This window comes from Herpailurus yagouaroundi, unplaced genomic scaffold (assembly GCF_014898765.1).
Source record: "Herpailurus yagouaroundi ecotype Mexico unplaced genomic scaffold, PumYag 205, whole genome shotgun sequence".
In the NCBI taxonomy this organism is placed as follows: Eukaryota; Metazoa; Chordata; class Mammalia; order Carnivora; family Felidae; genus Herpailurus; species Herpailurus yagouaroundi.
Window position 1 is genome coordinate 1271899 of NW_024412436.1, and position 14063 is coordinate 1285961.

Consider the following 14063-nt stretch of genomic DNA (forward strand, 5'->3'; position numbering starts at 1 on the left):
ATGGTCCCTGTCAACATGTGCCATAGCACTGGGAGATGTTACATACTGCTAAGAAAATCTTTTTCATGACAATAAAACCTCAGCATGCAAAAGGATATAAATACTTTATGATACAACTGTAAGAAAGTGCTACGCTCATTTTTTATAGAGATCTAAGGAGAAAGGACACAAATGCCCATAACATCTGAGTGGAGAGATGTTAAATTTATAAGCATTCAAAATTTGGCGCACAAGCCCCAATTCAATTAATTTATTTTTAAAAGCCTCATGTCAAACTTATTTATTATTACTAAATGCATGTTTGATGGCAACAAAACCCTTGGCACAGGCATTTTGTTGAAAAATATCAAAGGTCTCTGTGACCATTAAAAATGTGGCAGAATATTTTATCCAGTTTATAGTGATGGAAATCAAGAATCAAATTGGTCAAGCAGCCTTGCAAATATCACACACCACATAAATAACCAAGTTAGTAATCAAACTTATATCATAATTTATCCATTAAATCACACAGTCTTGCAACTGAGGAACTGAACACATTTTATTCTGATACCAAACCCATAGAGATCCCTATTATTTAATAAATCACTGTAAGTAAACATTTTTTAACATGCACGGATTATTAAAAATAACCTGCTGTTATACAAAAGCAAACTTCTCAGACTATAGAGAAGAAATACAGATAAATAATGTGGTAAATTCTATTAGAAATAACACAAGAGTCAACTTCACCAGGAAATCTGATTGTTTACCATAATCATCAAAAATCTCAAAAACAGATTCATATAGTGTTAAATACATGCAAAACGTCTGAGATCAGATATCATATAAACAACTTGCTGCTGCTGCTGCTACACTGTTGTTCCCTAATAACCTGCTTGGGCAGTTCAGCGACCAAAACCGCTCCATGACCCGGACTTGTCAGCACAATGTTTATGCTTCGGTTTCACTGACCAAAAGAGCCTGAACACATCAATGAAATGCAACACGGAATCTCAGCGGATGTAGCACTTGAGGGCTTGCAAGCAATCTAAACATGGGGTCTGAAGAAAGTGGCCTGTGGCTCACCCTTTGGGGAACACGAGGTACCTCAGTTACACAATAGCAGTTAGCAAATCAGAGCAGAGATTAAAGAGACCCTCCAGCTCATTCTTTGTCCTGAACATAATATTTAATCATAGCCGAAGACTAAGCAGAAGTTTAAATTACAAGTCTAACTTCCTGTTTTGTAATTTTTAATGATCAGTTCTCCCGAGTGGGGCTCAGGTTATATGGTTATTGTCTTTAGTCAGGTGTGTTCTGTCTTATGCACCAGATAATTTCTAGAAATAGGAAAAGGGATAAATCACATTCTTATAATTCTATTAATACTTTCTCCAATAACAAATGTCATCATTTTAGGTTAAAATCCTTTAACTTCAGATTTCTCTGACTCACTACTGGTCAGCCTTCTCTCAAACAGTAAAGTGCTTATAGTTCAACATTAAAATTCACCAAAGAACCAAACCAGTTAAAAGGACTAGGTGGATTAGTCCTTTGTAAAGTAAAAAAGTTTATAACATTTATAAAAAATCTCATGTTCTTCCTATAGCTTTGATGTTGCCATAAATATATCCATCTGATATTTTGAACAACTTCAGGTCCTATCATTCAACTTCCATGAAATATCCCAGTCACTGTGCCAAGTCTTAATAATGCAAAATTTTAAAACATGGTCTATCCTCTCAAAAACTCCACCATTTAGTAGAAGAAAACACACACAAATAAATTATGAAATATGCCACGTAAAAGTAGACGTATGGTTTGGAAACAGAACATGTAAAAGAATGATGAACCAATGTTTTGAAAGACACAATCTAGAAAAACTCACACAAAGAGAAAGAGATAATCTGATAGGCCTATTTCTGTTAAATCAAATGAGTCAATAATGAATAATCTTCCAAAAAATTAAAATACTAGACCTTGATGGTTTTATTGGTGAATTCCACCAAAGGTTTAAGTTAGTAATGATATTAGTTCTATAATCTCTTGCAGAAAATAGAGGCAGAGGGAACACTTCCTAACTCATTCTATCAGGACAGCATTATTCTAAAATAAAAACCAGATAAAGCCATTACAAGAAAGGAAAACAAAACATCAATATCACTCACTAACATAGATACAAAATCCTCAACAAAATGTTAGCAAATCAAATCTAAGAATGGATTTAAAAAAGTGTGCACCATGACCAAGTGGGATTTATTCTAGGTATACAAGGTTGGTTTACTTCTCAAAATCAAGTAATGTGATCCTTCACATCAACAGGTTAAAGAACAACAACAAAAAATCATGTTATTATATAAATAGATGCAGAAAAATATTTGACAAAAATCTAACACCCATTCATGATAAAAACTCTCAGCCAACTAGGCATAGAGGGAAAATTTCTTCAACTTGGTAACATGCACCTACAAAAAACTTTAAAAAAACCTAGAGCTAACATCATATTTAGTAATGAGAAACTAGATGCCTTCTCCTAAGATCAGAACCAGGCAAAGCGTCCCCTCTTATTACTCCTTATTCATTATAATGATAGAAGTCCTAGATAATGCAATAAGAGAAGAAAAGGCATACAGATTGTAGAAGAAGAAATAAAACTATCTTTGCAGATAACATTAACTGCCATAGAAGTAACCCAAAAAAACTTCTGGAATTAATAAGTGACTAGAGCAAAGTTGCAAGATAGGAGGTTAGTATACAACAGTTAGTTGTGTTCTTATACACCAGCAATGAATAATTGGAGTTTGAAATTAAAAAGACAAAACCATTTACATTAACACCAAAAATAGAAATACTAAGTTATATATCTAACAAGATAGGTGCAAGATCTTTATGAGAAAAACTAGAAAACTGATAAAATAAATCAAAGATCATCTAAATAAATGGGAAGATATTCCATGTTCACACACAGAAAAACTCAGACTCATTAAGATGTCCATTCTCAATTTGATTTATATATTCAATGCAATCTCAATCAAAATACCATTAAGTTATTTTGTGGACACTGAAAAACTGATTCTTAAATTTATATGGAAAAGCAAAAGACCCAGAATAGCCAACACAATACTGAAGAAGAGCAAAGTTACAGGTCTGACACTATTCAACTACAAGATACTATAAAGCTACTGTAATCAAGTAAGTGTGGTATTTGTGAAAGAATAGGCAGATAAACAGATCAGAGGAACATATAGAAAACCCAGAATATAGCTAACTGGGAGCAAGGGCAATCCAATGGAGAAAGAATAATCTTTTCAACAAATGGTGCTGAAATGCCAAAATGAGTGGACATGCACAGGATGAGAAAAAATGCATCTATACACTGATCTTACACATTTCACAAAACTTGACTCCAAATGAGTCATAAATTTGAAAGAAAAACATAAAACTGTAAAACATTTAGAAAATAAGATAGGAGAAAATCTAGTGACCTTGGGTTGGCTGATGAGTTTTTTAAATTAAGTTAAAGACCTCTGCTATGTGAAAAGACATTGTTAAGAGAATTGATGAGGCACAGGCCGGAAGACAATATTTGCAAGTCACAAATCTGATAAAGGATTAGTATCCAAAATATACAAATACCTCTTAAAACTTACCAAGAAGAAAACAACCCAATTTAAAAATGGGTAAAAGACATGAACAGACACCTCACCGAAGAAGATAATACACTTGGCAAATCAGCATCTGAAAAGAGCTCCACATCATATGCCGTTAGAGAATCACAGACTAAAATAACAGTGAAATACCACTACACACTAATAGAATAGCAAACATCCAAACAAAGCAAAACAAAACAAAAACCGACAAAAACAAATAGTTGTGAGGATGAAGAACAACAGGAACTCTCATTGCTGGTGGGAATGTAAAATGGAACAGCTACCTTGGTGATTTCTTACAAAACTAAACATACTCTTACTATATGATCCAGCAATCATGCTTCTTTGCATTTACCCTAATGAGTTGAAAACTTATGTTCACACTAAAACCTGCACACAGTGTTCATAGAAGCTTTTTTCATAATTGCCAAAACAGGAAACATCCGAGATGTTCTCCTATAAGTGAACTGGAAAACCTACTGTGGTGCATCCATACAACAAAATACTATTCAACGATAAAAAGAAACTTTTAATTAAGCCGCAAAAAGACACGTGAAAATTTAAATGCATATTATTAAGTGAAAGAAGCCTGTCTGAAAAGGCTACATACTGTATGATTCCAAACATATGACATTCTGGAAATACAAAACTGTTAAAGGAGCAAAAAGATTAGTGGTTGTCGAGGGTTTAGAGGAAGGAGGTGGAGGAAGGGTAAACTGGTGAAGCACAGGGATTTTTAGGGCCATGAAACTATTTTATATGATATTTTAATGGTGAATACAAAACATTATGCATTTGTCAAAACCACAGAATGGCATAACACCAAGAATGAACCATAATGTAAACTATGGACTGTAGTTAATAATAATAGTTGTTAATAATATAGCTGATAATGGGGCGCCTAAGTGGCTCAGTCAGTTGAGCGTCCGACTTCGGCTCAGGTCTTGATTTCACGGTTCGTGAGTTTGAGCCCCGCGTCGGGCTCTGTGCTGACAGCTCGGAGCCTGGAGCCTGCTTTGGATTCTGTGTCTCCCTCTGTCTGCCCCTCTGCCGCTTGCACTCTGTCTCTCTCATTGTCCCCAAAATAAGTAAACATTAAAAAATTTTTTTTAAATATATAGCTGATAATAATAAATCAATATTGGCTCATCAGCTGTAACAAATGTACCACACTAATGCAAGATGTTAAAAATATGGGAAACTATGAGCAGGGAAAGTGGGTATATGGGAACTCTGTATAATCTGCTCCACTTTTTCTATAGATATAAAACTATTTTTAAAAGTCTATTTTTTTTTTAATGTCAAAACATGGTTCAGAGGCAGAATCTCTACCAGAGAGAGTGTTTAACTCTTTGGGAGAGGGAAGAAAGAGAACAGACTGCTGAGCAGGATTTTGAAGGGAGAACTGGATTTTGCTATTCATTTGGTAAAGGACATTCCAGGTCAAAAGAATAAGAAATTGGACTCTAAATTGGAGTAAATATTTCTACATTTATAACAAATTAGAAGAATTATACTGCAGAAGAGTTTGGAAGCATAATGAAAAGCACACCCACTTAGGAGATGTGAATCCTGTTTCTGCTGGTGGGAGGGAACACATGGATTCTGGCACCGGGCTACTGGGCTTTTAAGTTCCCTCCGATATTTCCTAGCTGAGTGATTTTAACCAAGTTACTTAACCTCTTTCAGTCTCACTTTCTTTATCTATGGAGTGAAGATACAGAGTTTGTGCCCCAAAATGCAATCATGAGTTAATTTACATAAAGTGCTTAGACCAGAGCTTGGTACCTCATAAGTGCTAAAAAAGTGTGAGCTATTATTGTCATTATTACCAGGAGTAATTACTAGCTTGACTTTAAAAGAATTCCTTTTACCTTTCTGAGCCTCAGTTTGGGTAACCGTAATACAGGACAATAAACCACCTAACTTAAGTTGATTATAAGAATTAGTGGAAGTGTAAAGTGGCCCAAACAATGTCCAATCATCCAATAAGATTAATAGCTGCTATTCTCAAAATCATACTATAATAATGCATAATGGTGAGGTGAAAAGAATGGAAATCTAGAGCCCTTTGCCCTAGTTCTACGACTGAAATGCTGTTTGGTCTTCCTAGCCCTGGTTTCCTTACTGTGAAACAGAGGGTGATATCAGGACTGCTAAGGTGGACAAAGTGATGAATCTTTCAAGTGTATAAATACATCAAATGACAACATTTGGGGGGAAAATGAATTTGCCTTTTACTCACATATTACACATATATTTTATACTACCTGAATAAAGTTCAAGGTTATCTAAAGCAAGAGTATTTCCCCAAACCTACAAATAAATGAACTGAGACACAAGGACTAAGAATTGTTTCTGTTATAAGGAAATGGGAGAAATGAAGAGCAACAGAATATTTAAAGGAACATAAAATTTAATATAATCTGAGTTTTCTTCCACGGAAAGAAGAGAAAAAAATAGAAAATGAGAGTAAATGGTCTTCTGCATTTTGGATAAAAGATACAAAGGATCTTTGAGGGACAAGAAGATGGAGGAGAACCTTAAAGTCAAAAAGTACCAAAATCCAAGTAACCCCACATGCATGCATCTAGAGTCACTTTTTAAAAAAAATTTTTTTAATGTTTATTTATTTTTGAGAGAGAGAGAGAGAGAGAGAGAGAGAGAGAGAGAGAGAGAGAGAGAGAAAACAAGGGGCAGAGTGACAGGGACACACAGAATCCAAAGCAGGCTCCAGGCTCTGAGCTGTCAGCATAGAGCCCAACGTAGGGCTCAAACTCACAAACTGCAAGATCATGACCTGAGCCAAAGTTGGATGCTTAACTGACTGAGCCACCCAGGCGCCCCTCTAGAGTCAGTTTTTAAGGACTCCTGGAGCACTGAGTCAAACACTGTGGGACAAACCAAAAGAAGAATACGGCTATTTATTATCTGTTCTCAAGGAATTATGGTCTCATTGGAGGAATCAGATCTACACTGAGGGGGAAAATTTTTTTTAATAGTAAAGTACCATGTCTGAAAGTGACAGTGGTTCCTGCTGGGAGAGAAGAAGAGAAAGGGGTTCCAAGGCAGTGTAGAAGATTTTCATTACAACTACAATTATTATTTTTAAGGATCTGATGCAGGTATGTCATGAGGCTAAGATTTTGTTGAATCTTATTTTGTTAGAAATATTTCATAGTAAAAAAGGATTTAAAAATAAGCAAAAAGAGAATAATGAACATTATATGGCTGGTACCAAGTGTAAGTGGTATTAGAAATCACTAGGAGAGTGGTCACTCCGGGTTGCTGGTGAGGGAAGGCAGGTGGGAGAGGAGAGTAGAGCAGGTTATGAGAATAGGTAGGATTCTGATGTAAAGAAAGGAAGAAGAAAAGATCTGCTCAAACTTAAAACTGGACACTGGAAAAGACAGTGACATAAAATAGTTAGGTCCCTATGTACAGGTCTTCTGTCACCTCAGAGCTCTTCTCTAAGATGGGTAGGATATGAAGAGAATAGATTTGCTCTCTCCATACGGTGACTTAATGGCCAAAAGGAGTAGCTCCTTGCTTAGAGAGGACAACTTGGACTGCATTGTTTTCAGAACTTAGGGAAACTAACCCTGCAGAGCTAGGGTTTATAACCCATGGTCCATGACTGGGCCTCTGGACTGGAGAACTTTTGGAAGCCATTTTGTGAATGGGTGCAATACTTCTAGAAGAAGTCAATAACTCTACCATGTTCTTACATGGGTTTATGACTCCTAAAGTTTAAGAACCACTGGTATAGACAGAGTACATTTCAAGGTTGGCAAAAGCTTCCCTGAAAACTTTTATCAACAACTGATTCTGATTCCTTCAGCTGGCTTGACCATGACTAGAGGGCAAGAAGTCCCTTGGAGAGGTGGGAAGTAGCAACATTTGTATCAAAAGACCCAGATGCCTGGACCTGGGCTCTCAGAAACGGCTGAAACTTTGCTCTAAGCCCATATCATCTTCAGAAGAGGGAGGAATTGTCCTTCCATATTATTCCCCAGGAAAAGAGACGTAAGTATGCTCCATTTTTATCTGTGTTTGGTACTACCTTAAGGGGGTCAACAGAATAGAAGCTGTATTTCATCACTACAAAGTTAAAAACAAAAACAAACAAAAAAAATGACACAAGGTCAACATCAGAGTCCACATTCCCAAACCCCTGTTCAGGTCATGTTGTCTTTCTGGTTTATATCTCCACATTTCTTGGAATTTGTAACCGACATTTAAATGAACTCTTATGCACTCTGCACTTTGAGGTAAATTTGGTTGTAAGCAAAAACAACTTCAAAAGTCTGAAGTCCTTACTCCCTTTTGGACCCTAAGCACCCAAAAGATGTTCTGTCAACCCCCAAACTCTGGAATGTCTTCCCAGAAAGTGAGTTAAAATGACATTTCTGCTTATTCCTATTTTTATTGTAATTGCTGATGAACAACTTTTGGTTTCCTTGCTTCTCACATTTTGCCCTTTTACCTCACAAATGAGGTTTATTAAAGAGCAGAACTAATTATAAAACAATGTAAAATTCAACAACTGTTCATAATAAGATGCCTTGGAATTAAAGCATAATTTTTATATGAGGATGGGCCAAATTCCTCAGGCCAAAAAAAGAAAAAAAGCAAAATATGGTTTCTTAGACATTTCTACAAATTGATTACGATAGTGGACTAATCAGTTAAGTCCTTCCACATTATTTTATTTTCAGTTTCAAAAGTAGCTAGAAAATCAACTGACTTAACTTGATTAAATTATTTGATAGTCTTTTTTATCTAGCTGTGAAGCAGTGTTTGTAATACATTTCTAACAGAACCTCACAAAATGGCTAAACAATTACAATATTCTAGAAGAATGATTCCTAAGTGTACAAACACATTAAAAATCCTCTGTTCAGGCCAGGTTGCTATATAATTCTGAATGCAGTGTGACCTTGCTTCCCTCAGAGACCTTTGGAATTTGGCTCTTATTTCAGCCTTTCCTTTGCCAAGCATATAGAATGAATTAGGTGAAGCTCTGTTGCAAACGCTCTCCACCCACAATGGTTTCCAATAGAGAGCTGAGTGTTTTAAACCCACAGTTTAACTTAATGTAAAAATGGTTCTACTTTCAAAACTGGGTTTCACTTCCCTCTTGCATCTGCTCGCCTTTTCCCCCTTCATGCCAATTTTACTTCCCAGTGACAGAATAAAATTGGAACAAATGTAAACAGGAAACCTAAAGTAAACAGTCTAAATGCATATTTGTAGTCTTTTAATTTCAGGTGTTCACATACCGAAGGAGCCTGTGGACTTCGTTGCTGATGCAAATAAAGAAGGATGCATTAGGAGCTTCCTTCAATGTCACTTTGGCTTTGGTTCCCAGTCCCTCCAAACCTCTTGAGGCAGGAAGCAAAATCTATGGATAAGCGAGGCCCAGAGAAGCTACTCCCTACGTACTGACTGAAGGGCTCTCCAGCCTCCTTTTCCTGCTCTCTTGTCCTCTCTTTTATCACTACTTCTCCTCCAGATTCTTAGCACACTTTTATGCTTCTGATCCGCAGCCTTTACGAGAAAAGCATCACATTAATTAATGACTGTAAGATGCAGATCACGTAAAGGAAAGAACGTGGGTTTACAGGTAGACCAACTGGGAGGTCAGATCTCAGTTCTACAATTCATTCACATAAAGGAGAGTTACTAAACTTCTCTGAGACTTGCTTTCTGCATCTGTGAAACAGAGAAAGCACAGGACTGTAAGGAGAATGCACATACCAAGTCCCTGACCCAGATTCAATGAATTCTAATATGCTTTCTCCTCCTTTCCTATGTCCAGACTTAACACCTCCCTGAAGGGTTTGTCTTTTAAAGTGGACCATATGAAGAGAGCAAGGTTTAACCAAGAGAACAATGAATTTCTAAAAGAGGGATTTTAAGCCCTCAGCACCTAGCCTGGGGGGGTGTTCTGGGGTATTGCCATGTTCTCCCGAACATGCTGCTCAATACTGTGTTGAGGGTAATCTTTAGAAGGGAGAATAAACATTTCAAAATTTCTCCACTTCTAAACAAAATTAATTATAAATTCCTATTTTTCATTGACCAGCTTCCAAATTGTGGCAAAAACTGCTGCACTCCTGCCATTGGGTTTTATTTTATGTGGTAGGTATGTTTTAGAAAAGCTCTGCAATTTAAACTGTTACAGGAAAAAAAAAAAAATTTAAAAAAAAAAAAAAATAAACTGTTACAAATGTAATGGTATTTGTCATACTTGTTTTGGGACCATTTTCTTTATTAATAATTCAGGTTGGGGCACCTGGATGGCTCAGTCAGTTGAGCATCCGACTTCGGCTCAGGTCATGATCTCGCAGTTTGTGGGTTCGAGCCCCGCGTGAGGCTCTGTGCTGGCGGCTCAGAGCCTGAAACCTGCTTTGGATTCTGTGTCTCCCTCTCTCTCTGCCCCTCCCCCACTCACACTCTGTCTCTCTCTCTCTCCTTCAAAAGTAAATAAACATTAAATTAAAAAAATTTTTTTTAAATAATTCATGTTATCTCATGCTAAATTTGGACTGTATATCTAACTCCCTCATCTGTGTGGTTAGAAGCATTTGGGTGCTTAGACATTCTTAAAATCCTTTAATGGGAAGATAATGTAAACGGTTTCAAAGACCTGTATAGCTTTGCCCACTTCCCTCTATACATACTCTATATTGGAAGAGATGACCCTTTAATCTATTCCTTCTATCTATTTCTATACCCATATGAGATTGCAATATCTCCCCTTATCTCTGCATTCCCCTTTGGTACTCTGCAGAGATTCTGGAAGCCAGAGAAACATTCACCAAAAAGGATGTTTTCCCTCTCACAGGACAGACCATTCTAGATAGAAATTTTATACACAGTGGATACATATATAAATGTACATATAAAAAACGAATAAATATCAAGAAATTCTTAATACAAACTACCAAAATTTCTGGTTTAATTGTAGATTCCACTCTAAATATATAATGAAGCTCCTGTCTATAGGAGTAGCAACCCATTAATGACCTGAAGTGTTAACGCCCCTGCCAACCTAAAGAATTCTAAGTTAGGAGAATGCTTCTGTATGATCACTTCAACTACAAATTCTTTTCCCTGATCTTAAAAGTCATTAAAAAAAAAAAAATCTCTCTGGAAGCGTCTAAGTGGCTCAGTCAGTTAGGTATTTGACTCCTAGTTTTGGCTCAGGTCATGATCTCACCATTCCTGAGTTCAAGCCCCACATTAGGCTCTGTGCTGGCGGTATGGAGCCTGCTTGGGGTTCTTTCTATCTCTCTGCCACTCCCCCACGCATGCTCTTTCTCTCTCAAAATAAATAAACTTAAAAAAATCATATACATATATATATATAGAGAGAGAGAGACAGAGAGAGCACTATAGAATTTTTGTTCATCTTTCTAATAAAGTGACTGTAAGCAACTTGAGGCTAGGGACTGTGGCAAAATTAACTTCGCATTATCAAAATTTGGTAGAGTGCCATTCAAGAGCTTTCTGTATGCCAAGGAAATATGTTTATCTTCTAGATTCAGCAGTGAACAATAGCAATATGGCTCCTGGCCTCCTGAGTCTTATATTAGGGAACAGATATAGAAATAAATATGTAACTATAAATTAGAATAAATGCTCCAAGGAAAAAGAAGAAGGTGCCATTACCAAGTATGACAAGGGAAGGTAATTTAGACTAGAAAGGGAAGTCAGAGAAAGTGTCTCTGAAAAAGGTCACATTTCTGTTGAATCCTAAGGCTGAAAGGATACAGGCCCTGACTGGAAGGAGCTCTCCTCAAAGGAATAGTAGAAAAAGGAACAGTGTGGCAAGAGGGGAGTCCTCAGCGTGGGGAGGGGGAGGAGCAAAGAAGGGAATGAAGGCAAAGAGATAGGAAGGTGCCAGGTAGCAGTGCATTATGGCCATCTGGATTGGCTATGATGCTGGCTTAAACCGGCAAGTGGCCATGGGACTAAAGAGGAGTCAGATTAGAGATTTATTTTGAATTTTTTAAAATGTTTTTATTTTATTATTTTTGAGACAGAGAGAGACAGAGCATGAGCAGGGGAGGAGCGGAGAGAGAGGGAGACACAGAATCCGAAGCAGGCTCCAGGCTCTGAGCTGTCAGCACATAGCCCGATGCAGGGCTTGAACTCACTGACTGTGAGATCATGACCTGAGCTAAAGTCGGACCCCTAACTAGCTGAGCTACCCACGTGCCCCTGGAGATCTATTTTGAGATGGAATTAGCAAGAATTGGAGATGGATTGGAAAGGCTATGATGAGGGGAGGATGGAAGACTATTCCTAGCTTTCTGACTTGAGTAAAAAGGTAGATAAAGGTGGTCTTTTCCAGATGGATTAAGATTAGAGAAAGAGCTGGTTTGCAAGAGAGTAGTGGGGAGGAGGAGGGAGCACTGCAGGAATGTAATGACCTTCACAATGACCTTGTTTTGGTCACTGTTGTTTTAAGTGCTAGTCTAGAAATTCCTACTACATGGCTTTCATTTTCTAGCAAGAAAACAAATCTATTACCAAATAATTTTAAGCAACTGATAAATTTTGACATTCTAGTAATTAAGGATTTTATCATCTGTTGGACCAAGCACACCCTTTACTAAAAAAGTCGATAATGTTTACTGTATTTATGCCTTGAAATCCAGAATCACTGTATCTTCCTTAAATGACCACACAAATAATTCTAGAGTATTTGTTTACCAACTTTTTGCTTAAATCATCAAGGTTTAATTTATGTTAATTTAACTTTTTTAAACTTTGGATAATATAGATTTTCAACATCCTGAAATTATATATTCATAAGTGGGTAAAAACCAATATATAACTTTCCCAGAAATGATTTGCACTTGAAATTAGACCTGGCTAATTGAAATACAATTCTATTGGGCATTATATGGAGAAAAATAAGGAGGGGAATACCAGCCATCGCACAGAGACACTGCTATCTGTGTATATATATTTATAAAACAAGTGATCTTCTCATTGGCTATCCTTCTCTGCATTCATCACTTCTTATTAATACCCTGGCATCTGGCACAGGAAAATGCCTCTCTCCACCCAGTTCCCTTTGGAAAAGGAATTAGGAAAATAGACTAATTCCTTTTTTTTGTGGGAATTATGTCTAACAATTATGATACTAAAATTAGGCTTTAAATTGAATAATTATCTTCACAGTTAGAAGAGTGCAATTTATCACCAACTGTAGAAACATCAAGAATTGGTGTCCTTGGGGCACCTGGGTGGCTCAGTGGGTTAAGCATCCGACTTTGGTTCAAGTCATGATTTCACAGTTTGTGAGTTTGAGCCCTGCATTGGGCTCGGTGCTGACAGCTCAGAGCCTGGAGCCTGCTTTGGATTGTGTGTGTGTGTGTGTGTGTGTGTGTGTGTGTGTGTGTGTGTCTATCTCTCTCTCTCTGTCCCCCCAACTTGTGCTCTGTCTCTCTCTCTCAAAAAAAAAAGTGTAAAAAAATTTTTTTAAATCAAAAAAAAAAAAAAAAAAAAAGAATTGGTGTCCTTAATCCTTCCTTAAGTGGGATAAAAGATTGGACATTTAAAATGTTTCTACTTTTGTTTCTCCCCCAGCATAAGAACAGAAATCCAATCTTGAGACTTTACCTAATAAGGCTCAGAATTCTAATCCCAGGGAAAGTCTCTGTAACTGCATAAGGAGCATAAAGGGAGGGGCGTGTGGGGCAAAAGGTCTTGAGTATTTCTAAGCTGGTTCATTAAAATTTAATTTCATCTTTATTTTTCGTTTTATGCAGAGCAAGAGAAAAGCAAGTCTATGGAGAAAACTCCTTTGTTGAAATTATTTGGATGTTATCGCTGGACTTGGTTACCTTGTTTTCAAGGAAGTACTTCTTGACATTTAAGTGAATAATGTGCCTTACCGTTTCTTCTCTGGTACATTTAAAATATTTATGATGGTTGGACACCAACATGGAAGGTTCTTATTCAGCACCCAGACCTCTAGTTTCTCATATCCCAATGATGCCAGGTCCAAATTAACTTTATACATGCAAGGTCAATTTTACCTTGATTTTTAGGTTTTACCTAGTGAGCTAAGCATCCTAGGAGAAATTCTTTTTTTTTTTTTTCTTTTTAGCACCTGTAGCTATCTTAGACTAATTAAACAAACAAATGCTCTCACACTTTTCTTCTCCCTCTTCACCGGACCTCACTTCTCATCTTAACTTCCTCCACACTGGACAGTTTAATGTCCATTTTTAATAGTAAAACTTTACAGTTCATGACAGCCCAAAACTCAAGAAAATTGACATTCTTGAAAACCCTTCTATATTATCTTCAAGTGGAGTGTGTAACGTGGCGAGAGCCATCAAGAACAGCTGTAAGGCAGATTGATTCAGCAGCACCCAATGAGTTAATTAAAAAACAAAGACACCAAGA

At 36.9% G+C, this 14063-nt stretch overlaps 1 protein-coding gene and 1 long non-coding RNA gene across 13 annotated transcripts in view; one reads left to right on the top strand and one right to left on the bottom strand.

Moving 5' to 3' along the window:
* The window catches only part of DNM3 (dynamin 3), a 569179-nt gene that overhangs the window by 196721 nt on the left and 358395 nt on the right, over nucleotides 1–14063 (bottom strand). The window lies entirely within an intron of this gene.
* Nucleotides 6929–13545, top strand: LOC121015036 (uncharacterized). Its single transcript, XR_005783577.1, has 2 exons — nucleotides 6929–8022; nucleotides 13421–13545. It is a non-coding gene; the product is annotated as an uncharacterized LOC121015036 (long non-coding RNA).